The following is a 14,370-nucleotide window of genomic DNA, read 5'->3' on the forward strand; positions in this document are numbered from 1 at the left end:
ACCTGGGAACCTATATGGAAAAGTGAATTAGATAGATTTGCTACAAGCAGGCAACAGTTGATTAGAGTTCGTTAAAGTGTTTAATGAATTATGATCAAAAGTTGTTTAACTTTCTAAAGTAAGAGTTACTTTTGGGTAAACTTAAACAGTCACTTAGTTAAAATAATTAGCCGTATTTTTTCTAAGTAGACTAAACCTTAGGTTCATAAAATACTCAGTGGGAGGAAAAGATATATATGATATGTCAATTCCACCCACGTTTCTCCCTTAATGTTCACACCGTGAGATTCATGCTTGGCCTCGTGGCACCCTGGGAGCGTCTCCTTTCAGATGGTGTTTGCATGTGTCAATATCAAGGTGAACGGAGAAAGTATTTATAGTAAGTGGGAAAAGGATGTGTGTCAATAAATCTTGCGGTCTCCTTCATTAGTTTGCACTATGAGATCTTCTTACATAGCCTCGTGGCACCCTGGGAGCATCCCCCTTTGAATGGTTTGTGCAATTGGTCAATATCAAAGCAAACTCCAGAAATAGATAGGGTCGCTTTAGTTTTTGCCCCAATCGGAGTTTTTCCCTTCGGATTGGATGCTTGGGGCGAAACTCTAGGATCTAAAATGGAGGGTCACACTTATGAAAAATTGTTAAACAAGTTAATGATTTCTTGACCAAATCAATGATGGCTAGTCGTTATAGGAACAAGAGTTGTTTTGGTGTAATGATTGGTTGGGAGTGTCTCAATTCAGAGGATGGATAAATTGACTACTCTTTGGTGGCTTTTTTCCTAAACCACTGAAGCGTCATTGCAAATCTAGATGTGTTATGGGGTTCATTTAGATTTTGCTAAACCAGATTGGATTTTGTTTTAAAAGAGTATTTATTAAAATCTAACATAGATCAATATGTTTGTTTCTTCAACAATATGTCAATGCTTGATTTTTCATTAGTTGCCTTTTCTAATTTGACCGATTTCATATGTTGTAAAGAGTCTATTGAAACATATTTTGTGAAAATCGATCTCGAGTTTGTCATGGTTGAGGAGTGTTCTCAAGTCCCAAACCCTGATGCACTACGAAATGTTCGTAATGCATATGAAGTATGGATGAAGGCTAATTCGATGGCCCGACTTCACATTTTGGCAAGCATTCCTGATGCATTGGCCAAGAGGGTTGAGAACATGGTCATTGTAAGTGAGATCATGGACTCGTTGCAAGAAATGTTTGAACATAAGTTCTCACTTTTTTAGCAAAAAGGGATTGATGACAAAGAAACAAGTCGTATCAGTTCCCAAGTTAATTTCCAATCCTTCTTGAATGTCAAGGGACTAAAAGAGAAAGCAATTGTTGCTGACTCTGATGAAATTCATCGACAAGAATTGTTCTCTGAAATGGAACTTGGAGTTTATATAGGTTCTATACTGATCCCACTACTCTCTAGAAGAGGAAGAAGTCTAAAGATGATAAATGTGATTTATTTGTCTTGGAGACGTGTTTGGTAGAGAATGATGATTCTGTCTAGATACCTGATTCAGGTGCTACTAACCACATATGTTCTTCCCATCAAGGATTTAGTTCCTGAAAAAAGTTGGAAGCTGGAGAGATGACTCTTCGAGTCAGTACTGGTGAGGTTGTTTCAGCTGTTGCTGTAGGCAGACTTAAGTTATTTTTGGACAAGAAACATTATCTGTTATTAGATAATGTTTATGTAGTTCCTCATATCAATAGAAACTTAATTTCAGTTTCTTGTCTGACTGAACAAGGTTATTCCATCTCCTTTTCTGAGAATAAAGTATTTATTTTTAAGAATGATATGGAGATTGGTTTTGGTTCAATGGAAAATAACTTGTATGTACTAAAGCTGTTAGTCATAAAAGCCTTACTTAATACTGAAATGTTCAAAACAGCAACAACTGCAAAAAGACCAAGAGTTTCTCCTAAGGAAAACACCCATCTTTGGCATCTAAGATTAGGTCACATCAATCTCAATAGGATTGAGAAGTTGGTGAAATGTGGAATTCTAAATGGTTTAGAAGAAAACTCTTTGCTAGTATGTGAATCTTGTCTTAAAGATAAAATGACCAAACGACCTTTTACTGGAAAAGGTTAGAGAGCCAAGGAAACCTTGGAGCTTATACATTCAGACATCTGTGGTCCGATGAGTATAAGAGCTCGAGGTAGATATAAATATTTCATCTCTTTCATAGACAAGATAAGGGTATCTATACCTAATGCAACATAAGTCCGACGCTTTTGAAAAGTTCAAGGAGTATAAGACTGAAGTTGAAAACTTGTTAGGTAAAAAGATAAAAATACTACGATCTGATCGTGGTGGAGAGTATATGGACTTAGAATTCCAAAACTATATGATAGAATATGGAATCAAGTCTCAACTCTCAATCCCAGGTACACCTTAGCAAAATGGTGTATCAGAAAGGAGAAACAAAACCCTGTTGGACATGGTTTGGTCTATGATGAGTTATGCTCATCTTCGAGACTCGTTTTGGGGATTTGTAGGGGAGACTACAGTTTATATTTTGAACAATATTTCCTCAAAGAGTGTTTCTGAAACACCTTTTGAGTTATGGAGAGGCCGTAAAGGTAGTTTACACCACTTCAGAATTTGAGGATGTTTAGCCCACATGCTTGTGACTAACCCTAAAAAGTTGGAACCTCGTTCGAAAGTTTGCCTATTTGTAGGCTACCCCAAAGAAATGAGGGATGGATATTTCTATGATCCAAGTGAGAACAAGGTGTTTGTATCAATAAATGCTATCTTTTTGGAAGAAGACCACATATAGATCATAAACCAAGAAGTAAGCTTGTTTTAAATGAGATTTCTAATGAGACTACTGAGAGTTCAACAAGACTTGTTGAACAAGCTGATAGATCAACAAGAGTTGTTGATGTTGGTTCATCTAGTCAACCATCTCAAGAGTTGAGACTGCCTTGACGTAGTGGGAGGGTTGTGAATCCACCTGAACACTACATGGGTTTAATTGAAGCCTAAAACATCATATCTGATGATGGAGTTGAGGATCCGTTGTCTTATAAGCAAGCAATGAAGGATGTTGACAAAGATGAGTGGATTAAAGCCATGAATCAGGAAATAGAGTTTATGTACCTCAATTTCGTCTGGGAACCAGCCTGATGGGGTAAAACCTATAGGTTGTAAGTGGATCTACAAGAGGAAAAGAGGTGTGGATGGAAAGGTACAGATCTTTAAGGCTAGACTTGTGGTAAAGGGTTATACCTAGGTCGAGGGAGTGGACTATGAGGAAACTTTCTCACCTGTTGTTATGTTAAAGTCTATCAGGATTCTCCTGTCCATAGCCACATTTTCTGATAATGAGATATGGCAAATGGATGTCAAGACTTCCTTTTTGAATGGTAATCTTGAGAAGACCATCTACGTGGCTCAACCAGAAATGTTCATTGTTCCAGATCAAGAGAAAAATGTTTGGAAGCTGAATAGGTCCATTTCTGGACTGAAACAAGCATCTAGATCTTAGAACATTCGGTTTGTTAGTGCAATCAAGTCATAGGCTTTGATCAAAATGTTGATGAGTCTTGTGTTTACAAGAAAATCATTAACAACACAATAACTTTTCTTGTGTTGTATGTGGATGATATCCTACTCATTGGGAATGATGTAGGCTTTCTGACTGACACTAAGAAATGGCTAACTGCCCAATTCCAAATGGAAGATTTGGGAGAGATGAAATTTTTTCTAGGGATTCAAATCATAAGGGATCATAAGAATAAAAGGTTGGCCTTGTCTTAGACATCGTACATTGATAAGATGTTGATCAAGTACTCGATACAGAATTCCAAGATGGGTTTATTACCTTTCAGTTATGGAATTGTTTTGTCTAAGGAACAGTGCCCTAAGAAACCTCAAGAGGTTGAAAAAATGAGACAGATTCCCTATGCATCGGCTGTTGGTAGCCTTTTGTATGCAATGTTATGTACTAGACCTGACATTTGATATGAAGTAGGGATTGTCAATTGATATCAGTCCAATCTAGGATTAGATCACTGGACAACGGTCAAAACGATCCTCGAGTATCTTCAGAGAACGAGGGACTATATGCTCGTGTATGAAGATAAGAATTTGATCCTTACAGGATACACAGACTTTGACTTTCAGACTGATAGAGATTCTTGAAAATCGACATCAGGGTCAGTGTTCACTCTGAATGTAGGAGCTATAGTTTGGTGAAGCATCAAGCAGGGATGCACCGCAGACTCCACTATGGAAGCCAAATACGTAGCGTGAAGCTGCTAAAGAGGCTGTTTGGCTTAGGAAGTTCCTTACCGATTTGGAAGTTGTTTCAAATATGTCTTTGTCAATTACATTCTACTGTGATAACAACGGGGCTGTGGAAAATTCTAAAGAATCTTGGAGTCATGGAAGAGGCAAGCACATCGAACAAAAATATCATTTGATCAGGGAGATTGTGTATAGCGGTGATGTGATTGTCATGAAGATCACGTTAGAGCACAACGTTGCTGATCCGTTTATAAAGGCTTTCATGGCTAAAGTGTTTGAGGGTCAACTGTAGAGTCTGGGTCTACGGGACATGTAGCACCTTGTCTAGGACAAGTGGGAGATGATACTGGGGTATAGAGTATGCCCTTTGTATATTGTACTATTTTTGTATTATACATTAGTCTTTCGAGGCATTGGGACAAGTGAGAGATTTTTGGGATTGATGTCCTAATTCTCCTGGTGGTCTCTAGTTTGTAAACACTTTGTAAACATATTGTTATTAATAAAATAAGTGTTATTTTATAAGCATTTAGTCAACCCAATAAACTAAGATCCGAGATTATCTTATGTAACTTAAGCATGTATGTGGAGACATAAGTAATAACTTAAATGGTCTGTAGTATAAGAATAACGTAGGGATACCTTATCTTAGTGACACTATGGATACAACCTGCTTTATAGATGTTACAAGTGTTGTAAAGTGCTACAAATGGTCTGATCCTGACTATTCATGTGGAGACATGCGAGCGGGAGTATTCTATACAAAGAGTTTGTATAAGACCGAACTATGAAATGATTAGTCTCTTTATATAACACCGTTGATAATTGAGACATACATTTACTAGGATAACCATAGGTAACATGACCCCAATCTTGAGTGAGTTGGAAACTCCTGCTCATGAAGGCGGTCTTTTGATTTGAATGAGTGAGAGTGGCCAGATTGAAAACTCAACAAGCTTACTATTTTGGAGATTCGTTTGATTGGGGAGTTGGGAACTCAGCTACACAAGACGGAATTCACTCCTTCCCCGAAGTAGGGGTTAGTAGATAAATTTCTCCCTTAAAGGTTGATTCTGAGTCTTGGACATAGTGGTCACACCCTCTCTTGGGAAAAGAGGACTTAGTCATAGTAAGACTATGACTTATTAATCATTAAAGAAATCAGTGGTACTTAAGGAGTTAGATGTAACTATAGGGGCAAAATGATAAATTGACCTAGTTGTACTTACGAGTGATTTGTGAAGAGTCATCGCACTGTTGATTGGTTATATCCAATAAACACAGAAATATATCTGTAGTGCAAAGAGTGCAACTGTCAGTCTTTAGTGAAGTGACCAACAATTAACGGATGGTGGATCTTGTGATAAAGAGTTTAGTCAGTTATTCATGTACTGTTGGAGCTTCAAGCTACAGGTTCATAAGGTCCCCTTGGTAGCTCGATGGGTTCAAGTTCAGAATATGATTTTGGTTAATTTGAAGTGTTCAAATTAACAAATGGTAATTCGATTATATATGATATGATTGGTATGGTGTATGATTGTTGGGATTAGTGTCCTAATTCTCTCGGAGTCTTGTTGAATGTAATGATACACATTGTTTGATAAATAAAATAAGTGTTATTTCATTCTGGCATTTACTCATATCCAATAAACAAAGCTTCTTGGTTATCTTATGTGAACTTAAGCATGTATATGTGATATACAAGTGGATCATGCCCTAAGTGATAACCTAAATAGATTTGTAGTATAAGAATTAAGGTGAGATATTGATCCTGGTGACACTACGGATATGTCCCACTTTGTAGAGGTTTACAAATGTTGCAAACTACTACAGATAGTAGATCCTGACCATTCATGTGGAGACGTGCGGGCGAGGGTGTCCTATACAAAGAGTTTGTATAAGACCGGACCATAAAAGATTCTGTATCTAACGTCGTTGATACTAGAGACTTACATCTCACCTAAACGACCATGGTGATACGATCTCAATCCTATGTGTTTTAAGAACTCCTGCCTTTGAGGGTAGTCCTTTAATTAGTATGAGTAAGAGTGGCCAGATTGCCAACTTAACATGCCTACCTTTTTGGGGACTTGTCTGATCTAGGAGCTAGGAACTCAATCCGCAAGATGGAATTCACTCCTTTCCCGAAGTAGGGATAAGTAGAGAGATTTCTCCCTTAAGGGCTGATTCCAGGGCTTGAACATAGTTGTTACAACTTCTCTTTGGAAGAGAGGACTAAGTCAGTGGTACTTAAGGAGTTAAATGTAACTACAGGGGTATAACCGTTATTGGCTCAGATGTACTTACGAGCGATCTGTGAAGGGTTGTCGCACTTCTGATTGGTTAAGATGGACACATAATATATCTGTGGTAAGGAAAGTTCAGCTGTCGGTCTTTAGTAGAGTGCCTGACAATTAACGGATGGTGGATCCCATGACTAAAGAGTTTAGTCAGTTATTCATGTACCGTTGGAGCTTCGAGCTACAGATCCATAAGATCCCCTTGGTAGCTCAACGGATTCAGTTAAGGATCAGTTCTTGATGTTGATTTGAAATGTTTAAATTGACAAGAGGTAATTAGATTATATATGATATGATTGGTATGGTGTATGAGATACATCTAGTAGAAGATTAATGTAAATGAGATTTACATTAAGTACCATGGAATAGAAAAGGAGATATGTTTTATATGTTTAATGATATAAAATATTAAAACTATAGGTTATAAATATAGTATGATAAGTTGGTTATCATTTATATTTATAATAATATTAATTATTGGATAATTAATTCTTTTTCTCTAGTAACCAATTGAGTGGGAGGTTATTGGTGGTTCATGGTAACCGTGAGAGAAAAGGAAAATTGTTTTCCTAATTTTAGTCATGTTGAAAATTTGATTTTGAGATTTTCTCTCTCGGAAAAGAATCTCACATAAGTTTTCAAGTAAATGGGATTTACTAAACGACAACTTGACTAAGGTAAATGATCGTGTAGTGTTTTGTAGGCGACATACACATAGCTAAGCGATGAGCCAAACGATCGCTTAGCTTTTGCTAGATGACCACTTAGTTTTTGCTAAATGATTGAGCATCGACCTATATGATAGGTTCAGTCTTCTCCCACTTGCTCAATCGTTTAAACGATTGTTGATTTCTCCGTCTTGTGCCTCAAACCAAGTTCACACAGAGACCACCCTCTGGATTTTCACACCGATAATATCAAGGTAGCCTTCTTGGTGGTGTCATACTCAACTCGATGCCGTCGAGGTTATGTGGAGGTTGTTCGTGTTGTTGGGGTGTTCGTGACTAAGACGACCGCTGAGTTCGAGTGCGTAGTGTTCGTGTTGTTCTAGCATTCGAGGTTGCTGTGTTCGAGCGCTTGTGATCAAGAAGTATGGGAATAGTCTACAAATGTGTGTAGAGTTTCTTCTTGATCATTTATAGTTTCATGCTGTAATTTTTGTATTGATTATATAACCGTATATGTCTATGTTTGACTGTAATTGTAAAGTTCATATATGATTATAATTTGGAATGATCTTTCCGCTGCTCATGGAAATCCTCGTGATTGATTTCCTTCAATGAGATACATCTAGTGGAAGATTAATGTAAATGAGATTTACATTAAGCACCATGGAATAGAAAAAGAGCTATGGTTTGTATGTTTTATGAGATGAAATATTAAAACTATAGGTTATAAATATATTATGGTAAGTTAGTTATCATTTTTATTTATAATAATATTAATTATTAGATAATTATCTTTTTTTCTCTAATAACCAATTGAGTAGGAGGTTATTGGTGATTTCATGGTATCCATGAGATAAAAGGAAAAATGTTTTCCTAATTTTAGTAAGAAAAAGATTTGCAAAATTGTTTTTTTTAGATTTCCAATCTCGAAAATTACTCACGGAGAAGTTGTCAAGCAAATGAGATTTACTAAGCGACAGCTTGGAGTTAGCTAAACGATCGTGCAATGTTCTTAGGTGATAGGCACTCAGCTAAGCGATGAGCTAAATGATCACATAGCTTTTGCTAGATGATCGCATAGCTTTTCTTAAACGATTGGGCATCGATGTATACGATAGGTTCTTCCATCTCCCACCTGCTCAATCATTTACATGATTGTGGTTTCTTCGTTTTTCTGCCTTAAACCAAGTCTACACAGAGCTCACCCTCTGGATTCTCACACTGAGAATACCAAGGTAACCTTCTTGGTGATTTCATACTCAACTCGACATTATTGAGGTTTTATAGAGGTCGTTTGTAGAGTTTGGGGTGTTCGTAACCTTGGCGATTGCTTAGTTCGAGTGTGCGGTGTTTGTGTAGTACAGTGGTCGTGTTGGATGAGCGTTCGTGTGTTGCTGTGATCGAGCGTTCGTGATTAAGGAACTTGAACATGAGTCTACAAAAGTGTGTTGCTCTTGTCCTTAATCTTTTGTATAACATGCTGTAATTTCTGTATTTCCCATAACCGTATGTTTTCGTTTGTGATTGTAATTGTAATATTCATATACGATTGAAATTTGGAAAGATCATTCCGCTGATTATGAAAATCCTCATGCCCAATTTTCTTCAGTGGAGACATGCGAGCGGGGTGTCCTATACAAAGGAGTTTGTATAAGATTGGACCATGAAGTGTTTAGTCTTGTTATATAACGCCGTTCATGACAGAGATTTCACTTCATTAGGATGACCATAGGTAACATGACCTTAATCCTGAGTGAGTTGGGAACTCCTGCTTTTGAGAGCGGTTCTTTGATTTGCATAGGTGCGAGTGGCTAGATTGCTGACTCAAACCTACCACTTTGGGGATTCGTCTGATTGGGAAGCTGGGAACTCAGCTACACAAGATGAAATTCACTCCTTCCCCGAAGCAGGGATAAGTAGATAGATTGCTCCCTTAAGGGCTGATTTCGAGGCTTGAACGATGTGGCATCATACACCTTCTCATGGCCCAAGATGTGTCCACTCATAGTAGGACTCTGAGATATTGTTCATTAGAGGGATCAGTGGTACTTAAGAAGTTAGATGTAACTACAGAGGTAAAATGGTAAATTGGCCCAGCTGTACTTTCAAGCATCTATGAAGGGCTATCGTACTGTTGGTTGGTTATATCTGATGGACACATAAATATACATGTGGTGAAAAGAGTGCAGCTGTTGATCTTTAGTGGAATGGTCGACAGTTAACGAATGATGGATCTCATGGCTAAAGAGTTTAGTCAGCTATTCACGTATCGTTGGAGCTTCAAGCTACAGGTCCATAAGGTCCCCTTGGTAGCTCAATAGATTCAAGTTGAGAATCAGTTCTTGGGTCAGTTTGAAGTGTTCAAATTGACAAGAGGGAGTTTGATTATATATGATATGATTAAACTGGTTCAGTTATATATGATATAATTGACATGATATATGAGATACATTAATTGGAGGAAAATGATATAAATATGATTTACATCAAGTAAAGGAGAAAATGACTATGGTTTAAATGTTTCATATGATGTGATATTAAAACTATAGGTTTTAAATATAATACGATAAGTTAGTTATTATATTTATTTCTAATTAAAACAATTATGGGATAATTGTTGGTGGTTTTCTCCATAACCAAGCGTGAAAGTGAGAGGTTGCATGCAACTTTCATAACTGAAAGGATAAAATGAAAAATGTTTTCATTTTACAAAAAGAATCGGATAATCGTATCTTGGTTGTACACTGCCTATCATTTAGCTCATGAGAGCCTACACGATAGTTCAAAGTGTTTCCTAAACGATCGTGTACACGCACATCTACCTAAACGATCGTATAGCTTTTATTAAACGATCACGTGCTTAAGCGAGATTCACTAAACGATCGTTTAAATGATCATACCTGATTACCTAAACGATCGTGCACCTTTTCTAAACGATTAAACATCAGTCTATATGATAGACACAAACCTCTCCACTTGGCCAAAAACTTGATGCATTATTTTATGAGTTGAAATTATTAAATGAAATGTGGTGATGGAAATGTGTTGAGCAACAAGTTTTCTCAGCAAAATCCAAATATAAATTCCACTGAGTTTCCTGGTAAGTCTAGGGTCGAACTCAGGGACTAGAGAAAACGGTATGCGGTGATAATTTTCGAGAAGACTTTGCGGTAACCAATAAATCAAATAGTTTTTTTTGGGGTGTTGTTTGCGGTATAAAAGAAATGTATGCGATGGAGTTATGAAAAGAGTTGATAATATGGAAGATGCGATGAATATGCGGGGAACGGGTTGAGAAGTTCAGCTAACACTTCCTAGGATGTATTCATGTTATGCGATCATGCAACACACATACAATAGCAAATCATCTCTCAACGCAAATGCTACGGCTTCTAGTACTAGAACGCATGTGATATATGCATGAGTCTATAGGACCTACACATAAGCTTTTATCCTTATTTATGCGATGACAACATGACACACACACAAATAAGGCGACCACATAATATCATAACCTATCTCTAGGGTGCATGCGATGCATATTGGCAAACAGAGCTTATCTCTAAATCCCTATCTCTCGCTGATGTAGATCTAATCTTGCTCTCTCAAGTCTAGATTCTAACCTAGCTCTCTCAAGTCTTAGGTTCTTTCTTTAGACTCTCTCTCAAGTAGCTCTAAAGGGGTGTTGGGCGTAGTATAAGACAAGATAATCACATGCGATGAAGATCCTAAGTCATGTTAGCTTATTTCTTCTCAACCCATTCGATAAAGTTAGCTATTCATGCATGCTTTTAAGAGAGTGAACAGATGTAGAATAACAAGTTCCACTTTATAGATATAGAGTTGAAATACAAAATAACAATGCAAGATGAGAATAAAGAGTCTGGCAGCAATCTCTTGCTTTCTAAGGCTTTTACATTGACTTTTCTACTCTGTTCAAAAGATGGTCTCACTCTCGCGAGAGTCGGCCCTCTCTCTGCTTTCCACACCTCTGGGTTCTCTTTCGAGCTGACCAGAGCGATCTTCCGGTGTCACTTCTCTTTTCTTGCTCCACCTTCTAAATAAAAAGGAAAACTATGAACAAAGTTGTTTCTTTTTTAGGAAAAATTCTCTAACTGTCTGAACTCCTTCACTAAAGGTTGCCTTCGGTATTTATATAGCTTTGGAGTGAAAGGCTGTTTCTTTCTTATGATTGCACTGATGGGATAGCATTAATTCTCTGTCTGATGCACCGAATATTTGTCACTGAAAAGTTGAGTGTACTTACTACAGTAGTTCGTTAGCGGCTTGTCAACTTTATTCGGAATTGACTGTCATCAGCTTTCTGTCCCATCGTGATTTATTATGCTTTTCACCCAGATGTACCCACCAAGTTGCGGTGACTCTTTGCAGCAATCCTTTTTTAGCAGATATTTACGAGCACAAATCACCACAAAGCCTTGTGGTAACGCTGCGCTCGACCGTTGCTTTCTTGTGATCGTATTTTACGCCTTTCATCAACGCATATTCCGCACCAAAAATACAAAAGTTAACTGTTTTTATGTGATGAATGCATGCGACCAAAATGTTATAAACTTAATGCTTTTTGGACGCAATCTTATATATTTTATCAACGCAAACCTGCATTGTTTAATAACTTAGCACTGTAATAACGTGCATTTCTGCCCGTTATCACACCCCAAATTTAAACAATGCTTGTCCTCAAGTATAAGCTAAAGATTTCCTTTAGAAAGTCGACCACAATCTTTTTTCCTAGATTTCTCAAGGATACTCTATTCAAATCCTATACACCAAAATTTCCTTAATTCTTATTCAGGTCTCGTCTTAAAATATTTCTAAGACCTAGGGACTGCAAGTTTAACCTTCAAAAAGACTTTATTAGATTCCATGACATCGCATGATTTATTTCAAAAAACTTTTTCACTAGGGTATTAAATGATTTTTATCCTTGCATATTTTTTACATTCTTATTTTTCTCTGACCTTGCGCTGATCCAAGTGCCTCGCCTTCGTTTTGGCTTGCCCCCACGTGTGTCATGCAGACATCTAACTATGAGTAAGGCGTTCTTTCTCAAACTAAACTCATAGCTACTCGGCAGCGAAGTTGCGGTCATTTATTTATGCGTTGATCATGATTCCTACCTTCGTTTCGGCTTGCCCTCACGTGTGTCATACGAACATCCAACTATGAGTAGGATCCGATTGCAAAGTTATGATGATTTTTTTTATAGAGTTAAAAAATAGCAAGGTCGAAAATAAATACCTCACCCCCAAATTTAAAATGCAGCAATGTCCTCATTGCCAAAAGATTGAAAAATGTCATGCGATGTTCTTAGGAAGTCTGGTAAAGGGTCAGTTTGAAAGAAAACTAGCAGACCACTAACTTTTAGAAATATTTCATGAAGTGACTGTCCTAAATTAAGTTGCCTCTAGTGTACATGAAAAAAATAGAAGCATGTGTTTCATCATTGAAATCATAATTGGCAAAGAGAAAGCATGCGGTGACTTACTAAATTTATCAATGTTAAATGATTGTGGTAACGAAAGAGGATGTGGTGATAAAATTTTCAAAATTAAAATACGATGCGATAGTGCAGAATTTGGAATAAAGTCAAGGAAGAATACAACCCCCAAATTTGCGTTGTCGCCCGCATTGTTTGTTGACGCATCCTGCTTTGCGGCGATCTACCTCCTTTAGACTGCAGTGATGGAATAAGGTAGTTGCATCTTCGTGTAGCGCCTCCGCAATCGTTCACCTTGATCATTGCATGAAAAACATTGAGAGAGTCAAATAATATTAAAAAAAAATAGAGTTAACAAAATGAGTTGACAAAATCTTTCACCGCAATCGTTCAGCACGATCACATTTTTTTTATAGAGTAGCAAAGAAGTAAATATGCGATAACAAATAATAACAAGGTGATGAAAGTTCATGAAGCATTGATGTAGAGAAATGATATTCAAAAGGATTACATCCCTGATGAGGTACTCAGGGACTGCTTATTTTGCGGTACAAGCTAGACTTTTTTATGTCCACGACGACTTTTTCTTCTTTTCTTTATCCTTTGGAATCTTGACTGCCTTAATCCGGAGCTTTTCCCCGTTAATGTTCATCACAATCTCCCCCTTGTATACATCAATTTGAGTGCGACTGGTCGAGAGGAATGGTCGTCCCAATATGATGGACGCATCTTCGTCCGCTTTATAATCCAAAATGATGAAGTCTGTCGGCAAGATGAATTTATCAATTGAGATTGCGACATCTTTCAAATCTCTTTCAGGATGTATTCGGGATCTGTCCACAAGTAGGAGAGTCTCCGTCGTGGGCGTGAGGTTGCCCATATTCAATCGTTTGAAGATTGATAATAGCATTACGTTTATACTTTCTCCAAGATCGCATGGTGCTTGGCCACTGTAGACCCTTCTAATGGACCATGGTATCATGAAGATTCTTGGGTCGCACATTTTTTGTAGGATCATAGCATTTTGTGTTACTGCCACTGTCGTGATCTTTTCTTAATCATTTTGTTTCCCTTTCACTCTTTGTGAAACTGGTGGTAGCTAGACTTCTTCTGCCTCATGTTCTAAAGGCTTAAGGGTGGATGCAACTTTGGGGTTCATCTTCTCGGGCTTTTTTGAATTATAAGTCAATGGGTCCTTGGTTGTTACCGCATTCAAGTTGGTCGTGATGGGTTACTCCCCTACTTCCACAGTTATTTTGTCACGTAGCAAGGAGACTGCTAAGCATTGTTTCTTCCCTGTACCCTCAGCATTGCGCGGAAGCTCAGTTGAGCTCGGCAAAGCTCATTGCGGTCTATTTTTTAGCTCGCCTGCAATTTGTCCCAACTAAATTTCGAGATTTTGGATGAACGTTGCTTGATTCTGAAGCAATGATTCATTCTTCTCAATGTACTGCTTCAACAAACTCTCTAAGGACGAAGATTGTGGTGTCTGCGAGCTGTTGGCTTGGTTATGCGTTGGATCGTTGGTTCGTGGGAAAAATCTGGGTGGCTCTTCTTTTTGCGCCACTAGTTTAAAGTTTTGTTGCTGATTTTTCCACGTAAAATTTGGGTGGTTTCTCCACCCGGGGTTGTATGTATCAGAATAGGGATTATTCTTTATGAAGCACATTGACTG

Source organism: Benincasa hispida, chromosome 5 (assembly GCF_027475165.1).
Source record: "Benincasa hispida cultivar pf3 chromosome 5, pf3_genome.v1.1, whole genome shotgun sequence".
Classification (NCBI taxonomy): domain Eukaryota; kingdom Viridiplantae; phylum Streptophyta; class Magnoliopsida; order Cucurbitales; family Cucurbitaceae; genus Benincasa; species Benincasa hispida.